General features: G+C 40.9%; 1 protein-coding gene and 1 long non-coding RNA gene across 6 annotated transcripts in view; both read right to left on the bottom strand.

Moving 5' to 3' along the window:
• The window catches only part of FOXO3 (forkhead box O3), a 125,939-nt gene that overhangs the window by 75,073 nt on the left and 23,020 nt on the right, over positions 1-27,846 (bottom strand). The gene's annotated exons all lie outside the window — the stretch shown is intronic.
• Positions 1,807-9,225, bottom strand: LOC122238704. Of its 4 annotated transcripts, none has more exons than XR_006217784.1 (4): positions 6,956-9,225; positions 2,759-4,202; positions 2,624-2,659; positions 1,807-2,192 (listed from the first exon to the last, which is right to left on the bottom strand). It is a non-coding gene; the product is annotated as an uncharacterized LOC122238704 (long non-coding RNA). The 4 variants fall into 4 exon arrangements; XR_006217782.1 differs by having other exon boundaries at positions 2,624-2,854; positions 4,089-4,202; XR_006217781.1 differs by having other exon boundaries at positions 2,624-4,202.

Here is a 27,846-nt window from a genome sequence, read left to right as displayed (position 1 = left end):
TAATTTTTTCCCCTCAGGTTAATTTCAAAATAAATCACCATGGTTTCTGTTTGTTTTAAAGATTTTAAGTAATCTCTACACCCAACACGGGACTCAAACTCGTAACCCTGAGATCAAGAATCTCATGGTCCACTGACTGAGCCAGCCAGACGCCTCATAATTGTTTTTTTCTTTTTTAAGAGATAATTTTAGGGGCACCTGGGTGGCTCAGTCGGTTAAGCGTCCGACTTCGGCCCAGGTCATGATCTTGCGGTCCGTGAGTTTGAGCCCCGCATCGGGCTCTGTGCTGACAGTTCAGAGCCTGGAGCCTGTTTCAGATTCTGTGTCTCCCTCTTTCTCTGACCCTCCCCTGTTCATGCTCTGTCTCTCTGTGTCTCAAAAATAAATATACGTTAAAAAAAAAATTTTTTTTTTAAGAGATAATTTTATTTCGTTGTAAGATTATCCAAATGCTTCGAACAGCAGGATTGTAAGAAAAAGGTCTTCATCCTCCTTGGATCACAAATCGGGGGGGGGGGGGGGGGGCGGGGGGGCAGGCAGGAGAAGTAACAAAAATCCAAAAAAAAAAAAGTAAAAAGCATAAGGACAAGAAACATGTGGGGGTTGTCCTCTGAATTGTTTAAACTGCACCTATAGGTTTCAGATTTTGCCAGCTCTTAACCCTATCACATATCTACTTGTAAAGGCCACAGAATGGAAATGTGTTCTCACTCGCTCTCGCGCGCTCTCTCTCTCTCTCTCACACACACACACACACACACACGTCAGTCCTTTACTTTTTTTCCTCTTTGACTCAGAGCACAAAGAAGAGGCTCAGCCTATTGAGCTGAGAGGTCCAGTCTCATGACTCATTTGTACACACGAACACGGAATCCTCTGCTCAATTCTATTGCATTTCTTGTAGCCAAATTTCCCTGTAGCTAGTTTACTGTGAGTTCCTAGTCAGGAGTCCACAGTTAGAACCTTAGCAATGTACAGAACACTTAGATGCATTCCTCTTATTTTAAAATTATAAAAACAGGGACACCTGGATTGGCTCAGTCAGTTAAGCATGTGACTTTGGTTCAGGTCATAATCTCACAGTTCATGGGTTTGAGCCCCGCATTGGGCTCTGTGCTGACAGCTCAGAGTTTGGAGCCTGCTTCACATTCTGTGTCTCCATCTCTACCTCTCCCCTGCTCACGCTCTGTCTCTCAAACATAAATAAGTATTTTTAAAAATTATATTAAAATAAAGTGAAATTATCGGGGTGCCTGGGTGGCTCAGTCGGTTAAGCATCTGACTTCGGTTCAGGTCATGATCTCACGGTTTATGAGTTTGAGCCCTGCATCAGGCTCTGTGCTGACAGTTCAGAGCTCAGAGCCTGAAGCCTGCTGCAGATTCTGTGTCTTCCTCGCTCTCTGCCCCTCCCCCACTCATGCTCTGTCTTTATCAAAAATAAATGTATAAAAATAAAATTATAAAAACAATAACTATAAATTATAGAATATTAAAATAAAGGGAAAAAATAACAAGTGCTCTCCAACAAAGAAATAGTTAAATAAATTATAAATCCATCCACTTCTTGTCCTCTTAAAGCAATAAACTATAAAGCCTATGCATAGATAAAAACAAAACACAGAAAACAAAGAACAGAAAATCTCTTAATGAACCTAAATCAATAGCTCATGTGCAAATGACCAAATCTGCAAGGAACACCTAAATTAAGAAGGATTATAACAGGTCTTCTCCAACTTTTTTCTTTTTAAAAGTGTATGTATGTGCGTATATATATATATATATATATATTTTTTTTTTTTTTTTTTCCATCAAATACGCACATCTTCTGAGTTTAATGAAAGGACTCTAGCCTAGGGAAAAAGCAGCCAGGTCAAATTAAAGCCTCTAGGCACATTACCTGCATGTATATACATGCTGTCAGGTACTAAGCTACAACAGAAGGACCATGATGTACACCACTAAAGGGGTGTGACATGAAGAAACAGCCAAGTAAGAACAACACTGCTTTCCAATTTAAGAGATCACTTTGTTGTCCCATGTGGCTGACCCAGAAACACAAATACATTCACCCTACGGTGATCCATAGCATTAGACACAGTGAGAAACAAATTCACTTGCCTGTTATTTAGCCTTCTGTCCTCTCCTTCTTAATAATACCATCTTCAATCTCAATACTCTACTGTCAACACCACCTTAAAAGTAGTAGACAGGACAGACAGTATTTTGGCTAATGTTAAAACTAAAGAGATCAAGACCCAGAGCTTTATCATATTCACTCCACTACTAAGTAGCTAAACCTGGACTAGACCCTAGGTCCATGGGCACCAGAGTATTAACTCCCAGGGCCTCTCTCTGAATGTTGGACATTACCCCGAGTCAGTACAACCATTCCCACCCACTGCCTTCCTTTTAGGAGTAATGATGGGGCTCTATCCCATCTCTAAGCACTCAGGGGAACAAAAGCTTTTGGAAGAGACGTGACAATTCACCATTCATTTTGGGGAAAAGGCTAAAAATAGTAAGGCTTAGAGATAATCCATTTACTCAGCTTACCAGTTATAAACCACTGCTTTACTGAATGTGAATTACAGTAGGCTGATCTTAAAGACATTTCAGAACTAACCTCCAATAACCTCTTCTGCATCATGTCCTCTGGTAACTGTCCATCTGGATTAAGGCAAAAATCTCGAGGTCCAGCTAACACACCTCTGCAGCTGGTGGAAGCACTCTGGCCACCTCAGTGTTAACAAAAGGATACATGTTCTACACAGTTCTATACACATGAACTGCTTAAGCAGCTATCTTGAGCCTGAAACAAATCTGTCCAGGGAAATTAGAGCCAGTGTTCTGACCGCTGTGGGGGAGGGGCAAAGAAAAAAAAAGTTAAGCTTTTACTTTTTTCTCTGTGATAACAGCATACTTCTCTTCAAACTTTGAAGAACTACTGGAAATGCTAAATTTTATAAAAGTACCAAGGCCATAAAGAGCTTTTAAATTGTTTGCCACTCATGAACACACTGGAGTTGTTTTCAAATAAACCTAAAGACAACTCAAAGGTATCCCAAATGGTACACTGTGTTCAGAACCCATAGAGTTGGCTAGCAGGTAGGATATTTGGTTTCCTGATTGTTAATCAGGGCATTTTTGTTTCTGGATCTTGTTTTTGATAGAGAAATTATAGCAGCATCAGAAAAGCATTGGGTTTGGATTTTTTTTTTAATTCAACAAGTTCTGAAAAGTTCTCTACTCATCCTTCTACTTTATTTGGACTACATCTCTAACCTAGTCTATGGTCTGTATCGCTCTGAGAGTAAAAAGATAATTCCTGGTTAGCATAAGCCTCTTTGGCAGAACTACTTGTAATACGTCTGTGATAGCCAATTCTCCACCATCTTTAAGTAGGAGTGTTAATTTATCCACCCATCAGTTTTTCAAGGGGTTGAACTAGAGATCTCACCCAACTCAAGCATTCTGAAAATGACTCTCAGTATTAAACAGATACTTACATTTAAATTAGAGAAACTCGAGGTGATCTTGAGACCAACTGGGAGTATGCATATGAAGTCCTACATTACTCCTCATGAATCATATGAAAGAAGTGGACTAGAAGGTCTATATATCTTTCAAGTCTGACATTCTATAATCCCAAGGTCCTTGGAAAATGGCAGCAAATAGGACAGGAATGAAGGTCAGACCTGCCAGCAATGGTCAGAATGCTGCTGTGCTGAACTGAGAAACTACTAATGATCAAAGAGTAGTTCTTCCAGGCTAACCCACTGTTAAAGAATACACATTTCGGTGCCTGGCACATGGTAGGTATCAATAAACATTTATTGAGTGAGTGTAAATTTCTTCCTTAGCATCTGAGGTAAGGCATCCAAAGAATTCAATCTGTGACCCCCTCCAAAAGGATGCTTATATCTTACTAAGTCAGGATTTTCAGAAAAATAACCATATGGGAACTCCCTTGGGTTTTGGAAACTGAGCAGAATTTGTCCACAATCATCTGGGCATCTGCATAGAGCAAGATCAACAGGGTTGGAAACAAATACACCTCACAATCCCATTTTCAAGACATGTAGCCTCACCAGAATCAGAAAACACAGTATTAGCGAGGCAAGTTTCTGAAGAGAGTATAGGGAACATTAGTCTTCTATATAGTATTTCAATTTGTGATAAATCTTTCATCTTCTAAGTATGCCCTTTTGTGTGTGCAAGATAAAAAACACAAGTTAATAAAAGTCTAGTTATAAACTCTGTGAGTCTAAGAAACAATGACAACACCTTGCTCCTAAATATTCTAATATTCCAGGGGTCTGTTTGTTTTTTAAACATAACAAAAGAAAAAACATGGACACTTGCTGGCCGAACTTGCACTGCCTCCTTCAACGTACTCATGTTGAGCTATCTTTAGGAGACCTTGCCCCTACCCACTCTTGTCACACAGGCAACAAAAATGAAAACTGCACACAACAGTGGCCAAAGAGCCAACTTTTAAAAGTTTTGCAAATTAGCACATACTAAAAGGGGTCAAAATACAAATTTTAACCATTTAAAATGTGCACACTGATCACTAAGCACTTGGTATAAAGTAGGACAGGCTGGTAAATGACTAGAAAAAATTTGTTGGCTCCCTGGCTTTCTGAACCTGCCTGTTCACAAGGCTGCTTCCTGGGAAGAAGAAGAAAGTTTTTAAAGGAGTTTCCTTAACCACAACGTGGCAGAACTATGCAGTCACATCAAATTCAAGAAGACTTTTTTTTTCCCTTTTCTCCTTTTGATTTTTGTTCTACCAGTGGCATTGCCACCGCGTGTCAAGAACCCAAAGAGTTTAGGGGGAGGGGGAGGGATGTCACAATTGCAGAGGCCTGATTACTATGCAGAAAACGCCGCCCTACCAGACAGACGTGCCAATGAACCGCCCTTGGGAAGAGGAGCCAGGGTACAGTGTGTGGTGGTGAACAAAAGGGGTGATGTACTGTGGAATTAGTTTCAAAAAGAATTCCTCATCTCCAGAGTTTCTGGATTTCTGGGCAAGAGCAGCAATTAGTCATTAGCTGAGAACATTGACAACCAAGGAAGATGCTCTGATCAGCCTCCTGTCAAACTACGCAGAATTCCAGTCTTCGAACGCTCAATACCAAATTAGTTGTCTTCTGACCCTGTCCCACCTTTGTATTTATTTATTTATTTGAGAGAGGGAGGAAGAGAATTTCAAGCAGGCTCCACGCTGTCAGCACACAGCCCGATTCAGACCCTGAACCCACGAACCTGGAGATCATGAACTGAGCCGAAATCAAGAGTTGGACGCTTAATGGACTGAGCCCCCTGGTGCCCGCCACCTCTTTTAATGTGTAATTGTTGTTTCAGACCAAAGTTGTTTTGTGGCACAAACTTATTTTACTTGTAATTCGTACATTTAAAAAAATCCAAAAATTTTTATCAATGACAATTTTACCAAGCAATTAATTATCAGGTACCACATGCTCACACTGCAAGATAGATTTTTCTGGTTTTTTTTTCTTGAGTGATGTGAAAGCACCACATTTTACAAAATAAATGCATCTTGTGACTTCTCCCTTTAATCAAATGTTCTTCTAATTTGCTGTCTTACTTCAACCTCATGCTACATTTCCATGTTCACTTCCCCATCCACCCCACCCCCCTATCCCAGCCTGGTCCCTCATTTTATCTAAGCAGGTTATCAAAACAGAACCATCCCACTTAGCACTCCCTGTGCTAAAACAAAACAAAACAAAAGCAAACAAACCTTCTCTTTCTAGGGTAATTCCAATCATTCCCAAACCATTTGCGAAATTAAGATAATTTGATCTACCCCCCCCCCCTTTTTTTTTTTTACTAAAGTGTCATCTTAGGCAGGCTTTTAATTGATCTAAGCCTCTGTTTCTTTTCTGAGAAATGAGTAACTTTTAGGGTATGGATTAGACATATGTATCTGAAACACAGTATGTATGCAAAAAATCAATAGTAAACAGAAGGACCCCTATAATAGAGAATAGGACTATGAACTTCACTTATCTCAATTACAAAGCTTATTTTGGCCTAAGGAATATCTTATGCTTAAAAATGAAAATTAGTAGAGCTAAGAAGCCATGTCCACGTGGAACAGTGTGAAGAAAATCTGCGAAAGAGAAGCATTTGGCTTTAAATAAAATTCTCTCTCCTCACTGAGCCATCATGATCCACAGGTGAGCAAGGCACAACAAAATGGGAAAAGTCTCAAAATCACTTCTCATTCACGACATTTAGATATGGCACATGAGGGCATCTCCATAAGGGGTGAAATGAAGTTAAGACAATATTCTAGATATTTATAAAGGACCCAAACAAAACACACTGAAAAGCAAAAAAAAAAAAAAAAAATCCACCAACCCTCAAAAACTTAAGGGGCTCTGAAACATCCAGGCTGGCTGTTTTCTTTGGCAGAATTCACAGGCAGTTCAGTTCTAGCACAGGCCCTAGAACTATAACATTTATTTGTGGTTCAAACACAATAATGAACAATGAATGTGAACTGAATATTCCTTGTCCACAAATAGGTCAATGTCAAACACAGTATTATGTACTAATAAATCATATGAAGCCTCCACACTTCAATACAGTTTTAGAACAGGACTATTCACTCATTTTAGGCAAAAGCAGGCTTCTGTTGAGTGTTATCCAAATCCAGAAAGAACACAAAATATGTTGGAAGTTCTTCCACACAGTCACACAAAAGTATAACGATCCACAAAAACTTAACCTGCCACTGAAGAGGTAAAAGGAATCCAATGTTTTTACCTCATTTATCCACCAAGAAATATAATGCTGTCTTTCAGTTTCTTTTTATTACTTACTATATCCACCATAATTCTAGATTTTCATGAGCAAATCTTTCCTGAAATATCTATATAATAAATCTTGATCGCTTAAAATATGTTTTTCTCTGTAGTACCTTCTGACCTCCTCAGTAAATGAATTCTGCATGATGTTGACCAGTCTTCTGACAACCCCTCAGATCAGAATTGTACATCACCATTTTAGTCAAAGAAGTCTGAGGGTTCGATGCTGTTTGCATTTGATCATTCTCAACATCATGTGCTTTCAGAGTTGCATAAGCCACTGTTCTTGGTCAAATTCGTAGTCAAAGATTCTTCTAGGAGTTCTTAGACCTGTAGATAGTTCCGTGATTGTTATAAAAATACTTCTTTTTAAATAAAAAATGTTGTCTAAATATAACACACAGAGGAATTTTTATTTCAAAGATAAAATGAAACTCTGAGCTTCAATAAAGTTGACAGATTCCAGGGCTCTTCTACTGCCCTGGGGAAAGCTGTACAGGCTGAGCTCAAAGAAAATGCTCCATCCGAAACTTCCCCAATGGTCGCCCCTTTCCCCCATTAAGCAGAACTCCTTTCCTGCATTCTCTTTATAGCAAAAGTAATGCTTGACAAATTAGGTTGTATGTAACACCTGGATGTAAGAATGACTGGCTTGATGTTCAATAATACACTTTCCTTCCTAGGCCAAAAGGTGTGTGAATGTTCTAGATACTTAATGTTAAGATCACTGGTGCAGTAAGGATCATGATAAACTGGGAAAAATGAAAAGAGAAGATTTTCTTTATCATACCTGAGAAAGTGAATAGTTTTCATGGATGATGCTTTGCTTTATCTGCTCATTTCATTATTAGTCTTCGGCTACAAACTTGTAGAAGATATTTAAATGGCTGAATGAATAATAATTCTTATAATTTTAAAGAGAAAAATGCCAAATTCTTCCAGCCTCCTTAATTTGTTTATTGGTAAGAATGGGATCTGTCTTTGTCACAGGACACTAACTGAGCACCAAAGAAGTTAGTAAGCACAATCTCTTCTGAAATCATCCAATCTCCTACAGAGTGATTTGCCATTCTAACAATAAAACAATTTTTACTGAAATCTTGATTCATCTTAAATATGGTACCCACAGATGAAGAAAAGTAACTACAGATTTCAAAACACAAAGAGAAAAAAATGTCTTACCTGGAAGGAATGTCAGTTTGCCATATTCTACCAGAAAGTAATTTTCAAGCCAAAGATTTCATTTATCTCAGAAAACAAATACATTCAGGTTTTAGTAGATAAATATTCTTCTTCCTGCTTTATCCCTTCAAAATCACTGCCTAGTCACACTGAGAAAAACACTAAAACACTTTAGTGGAAGAAGGGAGAAAAAAAGCAACTACTGCTCTACATACTCTTAACTTCCATTAAAGGACTATACTTAACTCTCATCTATAAGAGTAAAAAATGGCCTACTATCCTGATAAAACACATACACACTCTCTCTTACCTATATTGCTTATATTAATCAGTTTTTACAAAAAGTGATTCACATCTTGAAGGTTTTCCTTTGTTTAAGTCTATTAGTGATGGCAGCACACCCATGTTTAATTCTTCTGGATGAATATAAGGTAGAAAAGAGACAAGGCACAAGATTAGGCAGACTGAGTGATTTCTTGTAATTCTCTGTTCCCACCTTTTTTTTTTTCAAGATTTTATTTTTTTAATCCCAATACCCAGTGGGGAGTTTAATCTCAATACCCAATGGGGATTTTGAATTTACAACCCTGAGATTAAGAGTCCCCTGTTTCACCAACTGAGCCAGCCAAGCACCCCTCTGTACCCATCTTATAACAAATCCACTGAGGCTCTACAAAACCACTTCAGTAGAGTCCCAAACTTAATATAAAGATAAGATTTTAATGGTACTTCCACTATTCTGAAAGATTTTCTTAGGCTAAGTGGGACTGGAAAAGAGTTAAGTTGTAAGTATATGTGGCTAGAGGCGGGGTATGGTAGAGATTAACAAGGATTTTTTGAAAGTAATAATGTTCTGTGTTGGCAAAGGTATGAGGAATGGGTAAATGGGCACTTTCATACACTGCTGGTAGAATTTTAACAGGACAGATATTAGAGAAAAAAAAAACAAAGTTTTAAAATTCTGCGCACTCTCAGGTATCAATTCCACTTCTAGAAAACAAAAGTAGATGTGCATTAAGGCTTACCTATAAGGTTCTTATCAGTGTACTCATAACAGCAAAAAAACTGGAGGGAAAAGAGCCTTAATCCATCTAGAAATAACCAACTGAAAAATGACATATTTATTCTATACAATGAAAAACAATGTTATACAAAGGAAATATTACGCCATCATTAAAATGAAGTCATTGGGCATTTATCCCAGAGAAAAACTTATGTTCAAATTTTTTTTATGTTTATTTATTTTTAAGAGAGAGAGAGAGAGCGAGCAAGCGAGCATGGGGGAGTGGCAGAGAGAGAGGGAGACACAGAATCTGAAGCAGGCTCCAGGCTCTGAGCTGTGAGCATAGAGCCTGATACGGGGCTTTCAACTCACGAACAGTGAGATCATGACCTGAGCCAAAGTCGGACATGTAACTGACTGAGCCACCCAGGCGCCCCAAGAAAAACTGATGTTCATACAAAAACATGTATACAAATGTTCAAAGAAGTTTTATTCAAAATAGCCAAAAGCTGGAAAAACCCAAATATGCAATCAACTGATAAATGGATAAATAAAATGTGATATGTCCGTACAGAGGGAATACTAGACAGGAAAAAATAGAAAACTATTGGTACATGCAATTTTCTGAATAAATATCCAGAGAATTAGGCTGAATGGAAAAAGCCAATCCCAAAGGTCACACAAGCTGTATAATTGCACTTATACAACATTCTTGAAATGACTACATTAAAAAAATGGAGAACAGATTAGTGGTTGCCAGGGGCCAGGGTGGAGATAAGAAAAAGAAGGTGGGTATGGCTACAGAATCCTTGTGGTGATGGAAATGTTCTGTATCTCGACTGTATCAATGCCAGTAAATTGGTTGGGTGTACCATAGTTTTGCAAGATATTATCACTGGGAGAACCTGGGACCTCCTCTTTCTTACAACTGTATGTAAATTTACAATTATCTCAAAATAAGACATTTAAATTTAATTTTTATTTTTTTAATGTTTATTTTTGAGACAGAGACAGAGCGTGAGTGAGAGAGGGGCAGAGAGAGAGGGAGACACAGAATCTGAAGCAGGCTCAAGGCTCTAAGCTGTCAGTATAGAGCCCGACGCAGGTCTCAAACTCACGAATGGCGAGATCATGACCTGAGCCAAAGTTGGACGTTTAACTGACTAAGACACCTAGGCGCCCAGACATTTAAATTTTAAAAATGAAATCATTAACAATTATTTAGTGACATTGAAAAGTCTCTATAATCCCTCCTCCCTTATGAAAATTAGTCAAGATATCAAACTAGCAAGTTCTTGAGGCTTAAAGGAGAAAACCAGGTGTTAAAGCTATAGGTATAATACATAATCCCAGTCAACCAAACCAAGAAATAAGCACAAAGAAATGTTCACAATAAGCTGCAGAATTATAGGTGATTTTTATTTCCTTCATTTTTGCAATTTGTAGTTTTCAAATTTTTCTCAATGAACACAGATACCCTAATAATAAAAGGAAATAAATTTTAAAGGCTTTTATCTATGGAACACCAACTTGTGTTAACTGGTCTTCCCAGGTAACACAACTAGGTTTTGACAGTACTCTTGAAGTGAATGACTTAAAGGAAAAAACAAATGTAACTATGTGTAGTGATGGATGTTAACTAAACTTACCGCAGTAATCATTTTGCAATCTACACATATTAAGTCATTATGTTGTATGCCTAAAACTAATACAATGTTATATGTCAATTATATCTCAATAAAAAATAAAGTAAATAAGTGAATGGCTTACCCCTCAAAAGTCTTGAAAACACAGGAATACCTAGGGGCAAGTTGTGCTGACCAGTAACTCAAATCTTGCCCAAACAGAAGGCTGATTCAGATTCACGTGGAAGGAAAGAACTGGCCACCCAATGTTGGAATTTGGCTACATTCTATTCTATAGAATACCTGTAATATCTGTATTCTATTCTGAATTGAAAAGTGAAATGGAACAATCTACATCGACAGTCAAGAATAAATGAGATGGAAAGACGTTGGAATCTGTCTGAAGAAATGGGATAGCCCTTAACAGAAACAACTGTACATAATGGATGTAGAGTGGGCTTACTTCTCAATATATCTATTCTAAAGCATTTCTAAGTCTGTGAGTCAGATTTTAATGTACTAAGTGGGGGTTTTTTGCTTTTTTTTTTTTTTTTTAAGGAAAATGAGAAGGATTCTAGAAAAGTAAATGCACTGAACTGCAATAAAAGGTTGGGACATCAAACTTGGGAAAGTCTTTTGTGGCAGATGATGAAGAAAAAGACCAGAAGCATCTCTGAGAAAGTATAACATTCCCATTGAGTTCCAGAGGATGGAACATATTGGGTGAAAGGTCATTATGAGAAGTCTATAATCGTAAACTATTTATGGTGCTTGACTATTGACTACCGAACACCATTCAAATAAGAGATAATTGTGTTCAAAATGTAAATCCACAAACTATGGCTGTAATATGCGCACATACACACAGACATATACACACACTATCCTAGGCATAGCTGAGAGCATACAGTATAGAAATTAATTTATTTTTGGTCCCAGAATAAGCAACAAAGTTAGTACACCTAGAAGGATTATATTTTTCTCTTTTATATAAGATTTCCCTGCCTAAAGAGAAAATCCCCATTAAAAAAGGTTATGTTTTTAAAGAACACTCCTGTATCTGTTTCAGTTCAGAAGAGTCATTTACTTATTACCTAGAATAACAACAGGGGAAAAGGAAGAAGGAAAACAGGGAATAAAGCAACTTGCATTAATAGTCATTCTAATCTAGCAATGAGCAAACAGCACTCATCCAAGTTTCTAATGAACTCAGATTGCACCTCAAGTTTCTTATATAACAATTACTAGCAATCTTTTTATTAATTACATCGAAAAAGAAATGGGATAAAGAACATGCACAGATGAGAATTTGAGAAATTCCTTCCTGGTCATCAGAAGCCAAAAGTGAAGGAGGTGGAGGGTCATGTGTGAAGACAGAGGGCTCCTGCCCTAAGTCGAAATCTCCAACCACCACCAGGTTGCAGTAACAGGAAAAGAGACTATCAACCATCTGCATCTTGCTATATAATTCTTGTTGGCATTCCTGGAAGCCATTTGTCTGCCAAACCAATTCCATGAATGGGAGCCTTCCCAGAACATATTAAGAATTCTTTCCCTAAATTTCTGTTTCCATGATGGTGAATTTCCAGTAAGTCAATCACCACAGAATGTGTGACACTTCTCCCTCCCTGCTCCTACCACCAAATCTGGACAGCCCCAAAACCTTTTGGAATTATGCTTCTGACTCATGTTGTACTTAACTTGTTCGAGAGAAAGCTCCTGATTCCTGCCCTGTTTCCCAGCAGGCACCAGCACAGACAGCTGGTTCAGAGCAATGGGTCAGTGTGTCCCAGTGGCTCTTTTGTGCACATCCTGCTTGTGGTTGCCTCAGTTCAGTTTATCACTCAGCAAGTGCTTGGTAATCCCCTGTCATCCCCACCCTACGAACGTCCGTATCAGCAGAGCTGGGTAGCAACAAGTCAGCAGAATTCAGCCAATCAATCCATTCCTCCTCTGGAACTGAGGTGACTCAAGTAAAGATGAAGAAAGTCTGAAGAACACAATTCTGGGGCTGAAAGATGACTTCAGACTGAGAGAAGCACAGGGGTTTTTCCCTCCCTAAATTGGGAGAGATAGAAGAAGGGAGGGTCAAGAGGAAGAAGGCAAGGATTCCAGTAGATTATGCAATAGGATTTGTATATGTAATATACATACATGTACAATATGGTATGTTATGAACTGCATGGGAATTGGATCCTTAAAGGAAAATATATGCCCCACCACATAATTGGGAACCTCAAAACTCCATGAGGGGAATTATGTTTTTTGTTAAAATTTTTTCTTGCTTGATTAGAATGTTCAAAAATTCCATCTTAGAATTTGCAGACTTAGAAGAGATTATTTAACAAATATGGCTGACTATAAGTAGTTTCAGCAAAGGAAGAAGAATCACTAACTTAAAAAAACCAAAACATAAATTCTAATTTTAGGACCTCTTTAGTACTCTAGTAGGTGGCATGTGATGGGCTCTGTGATACATCTGAAGAGTCAGGCAGACCTAAGTGCTTATTAAAAATTAGAGGAAACAGGTTTGTTCCTGAAATAGCTCTCTGCCTACTGCACATGCTGCGGCTGGACTCAGCCACATAAAGGTCTACAGTATGAGCCACCAAAGCCTATTAATACTACAGAATATCTGTGTAAAAAAAAATTCCTTGAAACATATTAAACATGGAGTATCTAACCAAGAGAATGCTGGGCTCAGGGGACTGATAACAATGCATAATGGTATCAAAGTATCCCTTTGCCCTGCACTGCTAGCTTAAATTTAGCCCACGGAGTCCCTTATTTCACAAAGTCATTATCTAGAATGGGTATGAACACCACAAGGCAGCTCAGAGATGTCCTGATCCAATTAAAGACAGCACAAGGATTTTGTTTAATAAAGAAAGCAATTTTTCTTAAATGACCATCCTCACAGCTAAAAAGAAAAATGCCTTCCACATTCAGAATCACAACCAATTTTTTTATGCTTAAGCCCCATTACCTATTATCAGCCTGGGGGGCTTCTGGATTAATGGGGACAAAGAAGTTGAAAGAGTGAACCTCTAGGGTGACACTGTTTCTAATGGCTCAACCAAACAGTCTCCAGTCTGCCTCTCTTCCTCATGTAGCCACAGTAAGAACTTATACAACCTCTGAGCTACACAAAGCCCAACACAGCTCTCAACATAGCCCAACAGCATCATCCACATTCCAGCACTCCCTCCTCTGGGGCAAGTGAAGGCACAACTGCATGGCTCACTTAGCTGCTGCCACCTCCAGAGCGAAATTTTCTCTCCAGTCCTTTGGGATTCTCTCTGCTTATTGCCGTTCAGGACATCATGCACACCTCAGATTCTAAAAAGTCAGAAAGGACTACTTTATCTAGTCCAAGCATTTCACTTCTCAAAGTGTGTTCTGCTGATAACTATTTTCTGCATTAAAGAAAACAAAATAAAACAAAACATTTGGACCCAAAGCTGTTTGGGATATGCTGGGTTCAACTATGTAAAACAGGTTTTTTTGTTTGTTTGTTTGTTTGTTTGTTCTGTTTTTTACTGCAGGGCTTCTCGGGAACTTCAACCTGCAGATACATGTCTTGAAGCCCCTAAAGGGCAATAGCATATTAAGTATTTTCTAAACTCACTGAACGACAGATCTCTTTTTAAATAAAATGTGGAAACAGTCTAAGGGTTCTAGATTCTCCTCCCAAACTTCCTACAATTTTGCCTATGAACAGGTGCACATTTACCTCTCTCTTTCCCCTAAACATCCCTTCTCAGTGCTCCTATCTCTGATGTCCATTTCCTGTCTAAACTTTCCCACTCCTTCGCAAACATTTTCCTTCCCTGCTTACAGAAGATACTTGAGATGTTCATCCTTCAACAACCTGTAACTTTTTTTTTTTTAATACTTATTTTTGAGACAGAGAGACAGAGCATGAACGGGGGAGGGTCAGAGAGAGAGGGAGACACAGAATCTGAAGCAGGCTCCAGGCTCTGAGCGGTCAGCACAGAGCCCGACGTGGGGCTCGAACCCACGGACCGTGAGATCATACTCTGAGCCAAAGTCGGACGCTTAACTGACTGAGCCACCCAGGTGCCCCAACCTGTAACTTTTTAAGTAATCTGGACATTTTCCCCATATATCTCTGAGTCCGCATTACTACTTTTATTTGAGCGATTTTCCTAATTACAGTATTTATCTTATTTTATTTTATTTTAATTTTTTAGAGAGAGTGTGTGTGTGAGCAGTAGAGGCAGAGAGAAAGAATCTTAAGCAGGCTCCACACCCAGTGCAGAGTCCAACTCGGTGCTTGAGCTCACGACCCTGAGGTCATGACCTGAACCAAAATCAAGAGTCAGACACTTAACTGGAGCTACCAGGAGCCCCTTAGAATATTAACCAGGAGCCAAGGATGGGATTTAGAGGGTCCTTAAACCTCTGAAATCGTATGCAAATCAGATGCAAAATGTCTTATGTAACCACATTTTTCTGAGATGGGCAGTAAAACTTTTTCAAAGGGGTCAATTATTCCTCAAAATAGCAAATAGCAAACGTGGTATTACAAAAGTGCTTTTAATGCTAAGGGATAATTGAATGGAGAGGAAAAATTAAAAAAAAATCACGCTTTTGATCTTTATGGTAAAATAATACATACTGACAGATTATAAGTTTGGGGGGCATTCTTCAAAGTAAGTGAACATTTTAGGAAGAAAAAAATAAGGATAAGTTTATACAACAAGGACAGGAGGAAGGAAACAAAGTCTAGACAGGGTCTGACAGAATGATGGGGAACAGGGCTATCACGATTAAAATATTTATTTTACTAGAATATCAAAATGTTCTATACTTGGCTCATTAATGCAAAACCAATTTCCAGCAGAAATATGAAGCTTATCACTAATAAGGTACAATGGTGACTTGGCCTGTTAACACCAGCAGGTCCCTCATATCATGTGGTCTTACAGAGGTCACTATTTCATGTGCATGCAAAAAGCTCCCTTAGACAGCAATTGCTACAAACAGAAAAGTAGGTTTTACCCTAAGTCTTAGGAATAAGAGACATTAAGAAGGAAGATTCTATAAAGTTTCCATTTTTGTTAATTTTCTAGAGTAGAGGCGCCTGCCTGGGTGGCTCAGTTGGTTAAGCGTCCGACTTCAGCTCAGGTCATGATCTCGCACTCCGTGAGTTCAAGCCCCGCATCAGGCTCTATGCTGACAGCTCAAAGCCTGGAGCCTGTTTCGGATTCTGTGTCTCCCTCTCTTTCTGCCCCTCCCCGCTCATGCTCTGTCTCTCTCACTCTCAAAAATGAGTAAATGTTAAAAAAAAACTTTTTTTAAATTCTTTTCTAGAGTAAATAACCAACCTTTGGGAATTGTATGAACAAACTTGCCTTTCCTCCAAAAAAAGCATATTTCTAAGGCAGAGAGAACATCAAATAATAAAAGGGCAAAAGGGTCCCCTGTACCCAATAGCCTGTATTGAGTTTTTTAATAACAAAAACTTACATTGTTACTCATACAATGGCCATACCTGGGAAATTAATTCAACATAATAAGCCCAAAGTTTTTCTATATTGCTAAATTCAGCTTTAAGTAGAAGAGTTTGAGAGGTGAGTTACAATTAAAAGTATTTTTGGGGTGCCTGGCTGGCTCAGTCAGTGGGTTCTGATCTTGGGGTTTTCAGTTGAGCCCCACGTTGGGATGTAGAGATTACTTAAAAATAAAATCTTAGGGAGTACCTGGGCGGCTCAGTCAGTTAAGCATCTGACTTTGGGTCAGGCCATGATATTACGATTCATGAGTTTAGCCCCACATCGGCTGCCAGCACAGAGCCTGCTTCAGAACCTGTCTCCCTCTCTCTCTGCCCCTCCCTGGTCACACATACTTTCTCTCTCTGTCAAAAATAAGCATTTTTTAAAAAATAAATAGAATCTTAAAAAAGAAAGCATTTTCACTTTACCTCCTTCTCCAGAAGTATTTTCAGTATTCCTGAAAACTCTATTTGCATTCCACATCACTACCTAGAAACACTATATATGCACACCTCTATAAACTCAACAAAAAATAAGCAGGAGGCTTTTGGCCTCAAGAACTTGTGGCTTGACAAGAGTTTACAAAACCCAGCTGCCTGAGGGATGGGTGAGTGGGATGGGTGGAAGTCACACCCCCACCCCCCAAAAAATCTCTCCTTGAGTACGACATTAAGATATCGGGAGGATAAACTGAACTCTCAGTTCTTGCTAGTGCTGTCTGGGGAACCACTGTGAAGATATCTTGGATCACAAAGGTCTCCACCAAAAATTACATCCTTTCCCTGCCACTACAGACCACTCATACAGGTTCTGAAATGGCTTCCAGGAGCACACAAAGGAAGAGAGCTGCCCACAAAACTCCTCAGGTGAAGCCCATTCTTCTCTCACTGCATAGGGCAGGCGTTTGGAAAGAGCTGGAGCTCTGCCAGATTCAACAAAGCCAGATTTGGGGATGAGAGGCTGGGCTGTCCTGAACTCCTACACTGGCTGAGTCACTGGGACATGCCATGCCAGACCCAGAGGCCCAAGGGACTCAAGGGGGCACAGAAGCCAGGGGCCACCACCAAGGAGGCAGGGTTCGGATGTGCCATCTACATTCTTGGGAGTTTAGAAAGCAGTAATTCAAAAACAGTATGGCAAAAAGCCAAAAGAAGAAGAGGGCCAGAGATGGAGGCAAGCGCAAAGAGGGAAATGGGACTGATGTGGGGAAGGAGGAAAGGAAGTAACTGGATGCGTCTTGCCTCACAGAAACCTTTGGGGAACATGGATGATGCTACTACAATCCATGAGGCCATTTCATACCTTTATTCTGTCAATAAAGAACCAAAATTCCAGTAACTTGACAGCTTTGTTTTCTTCATTTGGCATTTAAACCTTAGGAGTATGAAACATGCTTCTGATATTCTACAACTCCCCTGAGAAGAAAAAAGAGAACGGGGACTCTCTTTTCTTCCCTGAAGCTTTGCAAACTTTACCTGTTGTCGTTTTGTAAAAAACACAGCTGAAATCAATCTAAGTATCTCAAGCTGCCCCTTCCCAGCCCCCTACTTTTGAAATTAATTTGCCAACAACCGTTTTAGGAGGGGGAAAAACAAGAGGGAAGAATATCCACATACAGCTTTGTGCCATCTCTCCTCTCTCTGCTTTAGCAGTTTTAAGAAAAGTCCAAGTTAACACAAACAAAACACAAAACCTAAAGATGTCCAAAAGAAATACATAGCAAAGGAAAAAAATATTTACTTTTCCCTCCCCACCCCCCAATTATTTAGCTTTCCTCAGGCACAGTTAACCTTCTGGCACAACCTTTACTCAGTCTCTCAAGCTCATCTATTTAAAAACAGTAAGATCTAAAATATCTGCACACCCTATTTCACAATCAACATCTTTTGATAAACTAGGAAATAAAGGAACATCTTGTTACTATAAAGTGTAATCCTCCCTTCTAAGAAAAAAAACACTTGGACCAAATCCAGCTAACATGATCCATTAAGAACATGCTAGTTCTTTCTTAGAGGTTAACCTTGACCGTACACGGAAGACTTGAACTTTAAAAACACTCAACAATATTCCTGATACCTACATGTTCAAATAACCCACTAAATTATACTTTCCCAAGCATTCACACATTTCTCTGAGGATACACTAGAGAAAGGCCCTCTCAAGTTTCTAATGGTGTCAAGATTGAGATTAAAGACTGGAGGCCAGTGAAAGCACGGAGACCCCTCATCCCCCTGCTTACCCACTGAATGACTACTGCACAGCCTCTCAACAAATGCTTCTCAGACTCTGACACCACAACAAATGTGCAACCTGAAGCCCCAGCTGTGGCAGACAAATGCCAGAAGCACAATTCATGACACTTTTAGCATTCACACAGAAGCTTACACAAGTGTGAGGAACCACAGCACAATTATCTGAGGAACATACACCCTTTTCCCACACACTTCCATTCCAAAAGGCGAGCAATGTTTATGGAACCTCCTACTTGAAAAATAATTTCAGGTGAATTTAAAGTTCATTCTTGCTTGCTACTAACAAGGACTTCTTTTCTTCCTCAAAGAAAAGAATTTCTATTGCTCAAAGCATGAAAGGATGGGGTAGGCAAAAGAGAAAGGTGTTAAGACTCTTGTGTAATCATGAATAAAAAGATAGCTGAAGAAACATGAAAGCAAAGGGCCTGGCTTTCAGTGCTCAGTGCTATAAAAAAAAAAAAAAACTGGCCAAAATGTATTATCTGTTCTTCAAGAAATCCCCAACCATAGCCTTTCCTGACTTTTCTTCATAAATCAACTTTACTGAAGTATAATTTAACATCAAAAAATGCACCCATTTTAAGCATACTGTTAGATGAATTTTGGCAAATGTATACACCAGTGTAACCACCACAATAATGATATAGAACATTTTCATCTCTCTAGAGAGTTCCCTTATTGCAGTCAATCTCCTCTCAACTCACAGCCCCTGGCAATCACTGATCTGCTGTCACCATGGGTTAGTTGGGCCTTTTCTAGAACTTCATATAAATGGGAACAAATAGTTTGTACTCTTCTGCATGTTTCTGAGATTCATCGATGTTTTATATCAATGGTTTCTCTTTATTGTTGAATAGTATTCCCTTTGTATCAATATAACACAATTTTCCAAACTTTTTTTTAAAACAAAAAGACAGCATTGGGATGAGCACTGGGTGTCATATGTAAGCAATGAATCCTGGGAATCTACCCCCAAAACCAGGAGCACCCTGTATACACTGTATGTTAGCCAACTTGATAATAAATTATATTAAAAATAAAATAAAAAATAAAACAAAAAAGCAGCAATGACTGACTTTAAAACACATACATAAAACTTTTTAAGAACACCATTATTTCTTTTTCTCAAGGTAACTGGAACCCATAAACTATATGAAGTGCAGACCACAAAACCTTTGGCTTCAGGAACACGAAGTTTTGTTTTGTTTCACCTCCCTATACAATAACTTGTTCAATGGAAAGAAAAACAATAACCTGACATTTTTGTTTACTGCCAGCTCAAGATGTCATTCCAAACTACTGAAGAACTATGAGGAAACTCTCCAAGTAAATTTTCATGTGCTACTTCCTGAAAGTCTGACCAAAAAGTGAACTTAAGGACTATAATTTAATATGGTTCTGATTTAAATTTTGTTTAACCTAACCTAAACCATGAAGACTACTATTATTTTCAAGGGAATACAATTTGGGAAACACTGTCCTAACAGATATAATGTACATCTCTCACATGGTACTTAGCTTTAGGATAGCTGCCTATCACAGACATGGTTATACTCTGAATGTTAACGGACCACTCTTATCCAATTGTTGGGTACAAAGCTAAAAACAGAGTTTCTCAGGGCACCTGGAAACTGGCTCAGTCGGTTAAGCATTGACTTGATTTCAGCTCAGGCAATGAATGATCTTGCAGTTCATGAGCCTGAGCCCTGTGTAGGGCTCTGCGCTGACAGTGTGGAACCTGCTTAGAATTCTCTCTCTCTCTCTCTCTCTCTCTCTCTCTCTCTCTCTCTCTCTGCCCCTCCCCTGCTCATGCACTTGCCCATGCGTGCTCTCTCTCAAAATAAATAAACTTAAAAAAAAAAAAAAAGTTTCTCAAGATCTCCCAGTGAGTCCCAGCCACACCTGTGAAATGAAAAACTCTAATCCTTAGAAGCAAAGGAAATCTCTGTACCCTCGGCCCCCGCTGCCCTACCCATGACGAAGCAGGTCTTTATAACAGTCACAAAGGCAGGCAGCAGCATCTTCTAAACGAAAAGGCCTGGACTGAGAAGACTACTTCCTGTCCACACTGCCTAACTAACCAGCTGGGTGTGCTGAGCCTACCACCAAGTTCTAGGCCTCAGTTTTCTTTTTCTATCAAATGAGGCAGCTGACCTAGAATGAGCTGTAATGTACCCTCCAGTCTGAAAGCTTTAACAGGAGTCTCATAAAAAAGCAATCATCCCAAGACTAAAAGGAGAAAAGTTGTGTATTTTTTGAACCATAATATAATTTATGAACATGGCATCCAAAATTCTGACAGAAACATCAGTCTCAATTCTCCATTCATAATTCTTGGCTGTTACAGTCTTTAAGTACTTTTATTTTGTCTATCCATTACCTCTTTCTTTTCCTCTAATTTGAGTATTATCCCTCAAAAAAGAAAAGCACTAGGGTGCCTGGGTGGCTCAGTCTGTTGAGTTTTAGACTCTTGATGGTCAGGGTGGCTCAGGTCAAGATCCCAGGGTCATGAGATCCAGCCCCACAACAGGCTTCACTCTGAGCATGAGCATGGAGCCTGCTTGGGATTCTTTCACCCCGTCCCTCTGCCCCTCTCCCCTGCTGCGGGCTCCCGCTCTAAAACAAAAACACACACAGAAATTAAATCCTATCAATGAGTTGCAGTCTTCATATTTAACTTTACACATCTGTGCCTGTTGTTGTCTGAATACCAATGCTTAAGAGTTTTTATTATGACACTGTACAGAACATGACATCCTTTGATTAAGAATAAATCTCTAGAAGGTGAAAAGTTTCCTTGGGAAAAAAAATTGCCACTTCATTTTACAATAGTTTCTTTCCAGGCAATGTCCTTTTGATTTTTCACGAAATTGCAAAGGATCACTTCAGCCTAATATTCAGTATGAAAGTTTTTTTACTCACAATTAGAAGGCTGTGTCTTAGAGTCCGCATTAGGCAACACTGTATAATCCAAAAGCCCCTTAAATTTCCCATAAGTGTCTAAACAGAGCACCGCTTTCCCAAATATTAGTCACAGAATCTGGTGCAGTAGAGCCAGCCACCCGGCTCTAGCAAGAGCCACCCCCTGCCTGATTCCTCCTCTTGCTCTTAAAGTTAATAGCAGTTAAAACTGAGTTTCTGCTGCCAGAGTGCAGGGGAGTGGGCCTGCAGGTCCTCACTGGAATCTGGAGAAGGACGGATGGCTGCACTCGAAGAACAAAAGCCTGCCTCACGGATGAGGCACTTTCCAAGACAGTCAGGAATGGCAGGGCTGAGAGAACGCTGGCGGCAGCGCTTGTGGAAGGCGCACGGTCCCTCTTAGTACTAAATGTCCCCAGCACTTGAAGAGGAAGTAAACAAGGATCCGGGTTATGCAGGCGTCTGTATGGCCCCGGGGCAGCCAAGGCCTGGTCAGTCAAGACTCTCGACTCCCAGTCAGGGGGCACTTACGTCATGAAGCTCCAAAATGTGGGCTGCGTGTGACCAGGAAAAATTACAAAGTCCAGTTTAAATACAGCCTGTATTTCTACCAGTTAGATTTTTTTTTTTCAAAAACAATAATTTTCTGAAAAAGTTAAGTAAAGCTGGAACATGGAAAACAGCTACATGTGGAATGGTCCACAGGAATAGCACACAGCCACTTAGAAGCCGTCCATTTTTCTCAAGACACATTTGCATCAAACTACTCCAACTCTGCCAGACCAAAAACAGGTTTGACTTTCCTGTCTTAGAAAATAGCCTCAGGAATGTCAATTTTTAAATGTTCTACTGCAGAACCTACAACATTATGTTTACTTAATAAATGCTAAGGAACTAAGATACTATCATTACTTTCCATCAAAAACTGTTTAAATATTCCTTCAAGTTTTTCCATTTTCCAGTCCCACCAGAACAAACTGTGTTCGTTCTTTCTTTCTTGGTTTTTGTTTTTTTTTTTTTTTTTTTTTTTTTGCCTAGTTGCAGAAAATAATCCCAGCAGAGCCGAAAGCATCCTGCTGAGGTTTTGAGTGTGAGGGCAGGACCCAGTCAAGCTGTATTTTCTCTGTTTCTCCAACCTACTATATTCTGAGAGGCCCACACCATGGTTTCCCAGCTAGCAGGACACTGCATCTTGACTCACGACAAAGGCAGTCTCAGTGTGTCTTGATATTCTAAGTTTCTTCTTATCCTGCATCTCTGGGGTGAGGGTGAGGGACTAAGGAATACACAGATAGAAAACAGAAGCAGTTCTGACCAGAAAGAGGAAGTTGTTGTGCGTCTATACACATATATCTCATTTTGTATAACAAATATATTCTTGTAAAGTTGACTATAACTGAATTTCTACACTCTGATTCTTTAAAATGTAACAGCTCATTAAAGAAATGATTGTACAGCGACCTTAGCTTATATCTTTTTGTTAAATCTTAATTTTTCATATAGTTTAGCTTAAAAAAGTAATACTGTTATATCCAGGTAATGGTCCATGCAAATGAATCAGCATACCACCAAAAGAATAAGCCCAAATGCAGAAAAGAAACATGAACTGAACTTTCAAAATATATTAAAGTATAGCTCAAAAGTAATTTACTCAAAAAACAACTCACACCTATCATCTCTACCTTTGTTGAATTTATCAAAACATGTTCTTAAATGAGGTCACAAGGAATGCAACTGGTTAGATCATCACAACAATTAGAGCTTTAACTATGTTAAGGTTGCCTTAAATAGTCTCCATTGTAAGATGGAACCCTACATTGAGGAGGCAGGTCCCTTCTTTTTACTGCATAGGAGGTCTGAGAAAGATGGCACCAGCAACAGGCTGCAGGGGCGGGAGAGGAAGCCCTTCTCCGGCGTGTGTCCTAGTTAACGTTACTAGTTTGGAAATACTGGTCTGAGTCATCTCAAAATGCAGGAATCCTTAATTTTTCTATAAAGGTATTTGTGTCCTATGACAGACTTAATGCAACACAGGTGGGCAAAAGTTCCAGGTTTCAGAACCAAATGCACCATTAGGCAAGTCGACTAAGCGCAGATAATCTCGGAGAGAAATTAAACATTTTGTCAAGGGTTTCTGATGACAATGCAAAAGCAGCAGAGTACATTGTACTTTAAACAATGCCTTGTCTGTTTGCAGGAACGTGGACTGGCCTAAAATGGAGGGGAGAAAAAACAAGGGCAGCACTGGGCCACAGCGTTCACTTCAAAGGCAAACTGAGGAATCGTGTGTGTGTGTGTGTGTGTGTGTGTGTGTGTGTGTGTGTGTGTATACACATATACACACACATACACTGTATATACATGTTTCTATGAAGTAGCAAAATATACGCACCACAGGTGGGCACACAAATTTCCTAGTGCTGCCTGACACGCATTCCCACCAATCCCTACATCTAATGGCCCTCAATGGAACCACCTCACTCCACTCCCTTGAACAGTTTGGGGACCAATTCTGCCCAAGGAGAAGCTTCAGCCCTGAGTAACTATCCTAAGTGATAGAGACCTCTGGCAGCAGCAGCAGCAGCAGCAGCAGCAGCAGGAGGAGGAGGAGGAGGAGGAGGAGGAGGAGGAGGGAGGAGAAGGAGGGAGGAGGAGGAGGAGGGAGGAAGAGGAGGAGGGAGGAGGAGGAGGAGGAGAGAGGAGGAGGAGGAGGAGAGAGGAGGAGGAGGAGGAGGGAGGAGGAGGAGGAGGAGGGAGGAGGAGGAGAGAGGAGGAGGAGGAGGGAGGAGGAGGAGGGAGGAGGAGGAGGGAGGAGGAGGAGGAGGGAGGAGGAGGAGGGAGGAGGAGGAGGAGGGAGGAGGAGGAGGGAGGAGGAGGAGGGAGGAGGAGGAGGGAGGAGGAGGAGGGAGGAGGAGGAGGAGGGAGGAGGAGGAGGGAGGAGGAGGAGGGAGGAGGAGGAGGAGGAGGGAGGAGGAGGAGGAAGGAGGAGGAGGAGGGAGGAGGAGGAGGGAGGAGGAGGAGGAGGGAGGAGGAGGAGGAAGGAGGAGGAGGAGGAAGGAGGAGGAGGAGGAGGAAGGAGGAGGAGGGAGGAGGAGGAAGGAGGAGGAGGGAGGAGGAGGAAGGAGGAGGAGAAGGAAGGAGGAGGAGGAGGAAGGAGGAGGAGGAAGGAGGAGGGAGGAGGAGGGAGGAGGAGGAAGGAGGAGGGAGGAGGAGGGAGGAGGAGGAAGGAGGAGGAGAAGGAAGGAGGAGGAGGAGGAAGGAGGAGGAGGAAGGAGGAGGGAGGAGGAGGGGGGAGGAGGAGGGAGGAGGAGGAGGGAGGAGGAGGAGGGGGAGGAGGAGGAGGAAGGAGGAGGAAGGAGGAGGAGGGAGGAGGAGGAGGGAGGAGGAGGAGGAGGAGGAGAAGGAGGGAGGAGGAGGGAGGAGGAGGAAGGAGGAGGAGGAGGAAGGAGGAGGAAGGAGGAGGAGGGAGGAGGAGGAGGGAGGAGGAGGAGGAGGAGGAGGAGGAGGAGGGAGGAGGAGGAGGAGGAGGAGGAGGAGGAGGGAGGAGGAGGAAGGAGGAGGAAGGAGGAGGAGGGAGGAGGAGGAGGGAGGAGGAGGAGGAGGAGGAGGAGGAGGGAGGAGGAGGAGGAAGGAGGAGGAAGGAGGAGGAGGAGGAGGAGGGAGGAGGAGGGAGGAGGAGGAGGGAGGAGGAGGAGGGAGGAGGAGGAGGGAGGAGGAGGAGGGAGGAGGAGGAGGGAGGAGGAGGAGGGAGGAGGAGGGAGGAGGAGGAAGGAGGAGGAGGAAGGAGGAGGAAGGAGAAGGTGGGGTGGGCAGTCTGGGTCTGTATTTACTCTGCCCCTCAGAACCCGGGTGAGCTTGATCCACTGGGCACACCAGACCCCTGCCGAACCAATCAGGGGCCAGACCCAACTCTGAGCCTCAGCTTCCTCAGCAACTCAAAAAAAGATTTACCCTCAGGTTTACTGTGAGGATGGTGCTCAATAAATGTTGACTCCCTAGCCCCTTCCCTGAGAACCAGTCTTGTCTCACACCTGAGTCCTGCTGGAGGCTAGACTATGCTAGTGCACTTGTGCTGAGCACCAACTACACATCAGCTCCCTGGCATTCCCCTCAACCCCAGCCCCTTCCGCTGAGTCTCTGCTATTTCTTCTTGGGACAGGCAATTCCTTATACTAAGACTTTTGCCTTCGACCCATCTCTCCTGATTCCTCAGTCTTCCCACCTGCCTTGGTTTTCTCCATGTGTAACTCTGAGAACTTTCCCAAAGAACTTCATCCATATTGCTTCATATGTAAGTCCCAGTTACTTCCGAAGTCTGGAGCCATACACACTCAACCAATCACCTAGTATGTCAAAAAAGAATTTACAAGGCTGGATAGAGAGAAATAAACCACTGAGGGACGAATGCTCAAATGGACTGGCTCATTACTCTAGAGAACCAAATTTCAAATATGAGAATGTCATCCATTAGATCAGTGTTCTGTTTAGTATGTCCTAAGAGAAAAAGCTTTTCAGTAACAGAAAAAGTCATGGTTCTTCTGTGAAACTGATCTGTTTTTATTAAAAGCAATTATAAATTTGGAAGCTGATCTTATATCCCTTTTTGCTTCAGCTGCTATGAAACTCGAGAGCAGAGTCTGTGGTCTGACTGTAGCACCTATCAAGCACTACACTGTCCTTTACCCTCAGGTTCATCCTTTTATACAGAATAAATTTGTGTAAGTTGCCACAGTGAAGGAGCATAAACAAACATCAATTTGAAATTAACATTTTTAGGGGAAGATGGTCTTTGCTTTTCCATAGGTTTGGGTCTATCCAGGAATGGCAGATCTGTGATGATTTTTAGAGGCAGTGAAAAAGCACAGAACCTGCTAAGAATGTGGTATGGGAACAAGGTAGAAGCAGAACTAGGCCTGTGCTCCTCACCTCTCCCCCATGCACCTTGAAGGATGTGTCAGGACAGCAGCCAGAATGAAGGGCACAGATGCCTGGAGCAGCACACTCCATCACTCTATGGAAGCCAATTTTGGATGATACTGAATCCAAAGTGTATTTAAAGCGGTTTAGATATTCATTTGGCTAAAATCTTTGAGACTGTAGACTAATAGAATAACAATTATGATCACTTTTCCTAAGGTACCCTGAATAGCCTTAGAAGCACTCTAATGGGAGGTAAAAGGCATCTCTAAATTGTAGGAAAGCATGGGACACACCTTGCAGAGGCTCTCAGCTGTCTTGGGAAGAAGAGCCCAGCCTCATTCTACTGAAGTGCTGAGGAAGTGCACAGGGGCCCCCTAGACAGCAAAGGAACTATGGACACTGCCAACTGAGCTCCAAACTCAACAGTCAGCATCTGTTCCCCAAGTCAAGGGGCCTGTGAGCCCCAACCAGCTTTGCAATCTTATCAGGCTTGGATTTAGGCATCTTCAGCAGAATTTAAATTCCAGGTGGGAAACCTCTGCTCTCCAGCTGGAAAATTAAGATGACAAAGATTCTTTGTGGCTTAGAGACTTTACAGTCAGCAATGCTTGGTAGCAAAGCAAGAGCCAAAGCCATAGATTGTGAATTCAACTTCTCATTTCAAAACAGGCAGCTCTAGGACCAGCTCTAGAGCAGGCTACCATGTTTCAATTTCAGGGCTAGGAAACAGAATAAGATTCCTGCCTTTTATCTCCATTAGAGTGCTTCTGAGGCTATTCAAGTCTCCTTAGGAAAAGCAATCATTATTATTATTCTATTAGTCCATAACCTCCTAAATTTTAGCCAAATGAAAATCTAAACCACTTTAAATACACATTGGACTCAGTATCATCCAAAATTGGCTCTGCATCCTAGTAAATGCAAGTTTCCAGATGGCAAGATTTTAGGTGAAATCATCAAAAGACTACATAAGTACCACATATTATTACGTGCCTTCCACTCATTAATTCACCCAACACTCTGCATGTTAGGGATGAGCCAAGTTATCTCCTTTACAAAAAGCAGACTCAGTATTCTTTCACAGTTACACAAACAAACAGCAAAGCCAAAGTGAAAGGAAGGACAACTCCCTCCCCTCCCTGTACCCTGCAATTTATCAGGCAGGGTCTGTGTTTTATCACTTTTCCTTGAGGGTTGCAAAAGTTCTGCAAGGAATTCTTTGATTACTGTAATACTTTTATCAACAAAAGAAAATGAACTCCAACAACATACTATACTGACAGAAATTTCACTATCAGAAGTGAAAACAGTGAAGGATGGGCAGAAATATGTGCCAGGACACATGGCTCAGCAAGACTTCCCTTCTTCCCAGGCAAGGTAGATTCTGGGCCCATAGAGGCCTTCCTTAATGCTGTCTCCCAAGAAATGCTGCACATTTCTATGTGTACATTCCTGTCGTGTACCACACTATAAACTAACTCATCAAAGGCAATGCCTACTTCCACATCCATCTTGATCTTCAATACTTCAATACATTTGCTAAATGAAAGCAGAAGGATAAATCAGATGAATAAATAATCATGG

Source organism: Panthera tigris, chromosome B2 (assembly GCF_018350195.1).
Source record: "Panthera tigris isolate Pti1 chromosome B2, P.tigris_Pti1_mat1.1, whole genome shotgun sequence".
NCBI classification, from domain to species: Eukaryota; Metazoa; Chordata; class Mammalia; order Carnivora; family Felidae; genus Panthera; species Panthera tigris.
The sequence above is the reverse complement of the archived record's forward strand: the minus strand, read 5'-3'. Positions and strand labels throughout refer to the sequence as shown.